The following is a 234-nucleotide window of genomic DNA, read 5'->3' on the forward strand; positions in this document are numbered from 1 at the left end:
GATTTCCTTACTTGGTTCTTGTACCCCCGAAAGCTCCTCTCGTGTACTGCACTCCGGCGCCCTCGAGTGTAATGTTACCCGACCTCCACGTGATGTTGGAGGGCGGGAGGCTGGAGGACGACTCACAGGAGAGGGTAATGATCTTGCCTTCCTCGACTGTCGCGGGGAAGGCCTGGCCAGATACCTCCCACGGCGCGACTGTTGAGGGGAAAAAGTGGAAGGTGAAAGGGGATT

This window comes from Penaeus monodon, chromosome 19 (assembly GCF_015228065.2).
Source record: "Penaeus monodon isolate SGIC_2016 chromosome 19, NSTDA_Pmon_1, whole genome shotgun sequence".
Taxonomy (NCBI): domain Eukaryota; kingdom Metazoa; phylum Arthropoda; class Malacostraca; order Decapoda; family Penaeidae; genus Penaeus; species Penaeus monodon.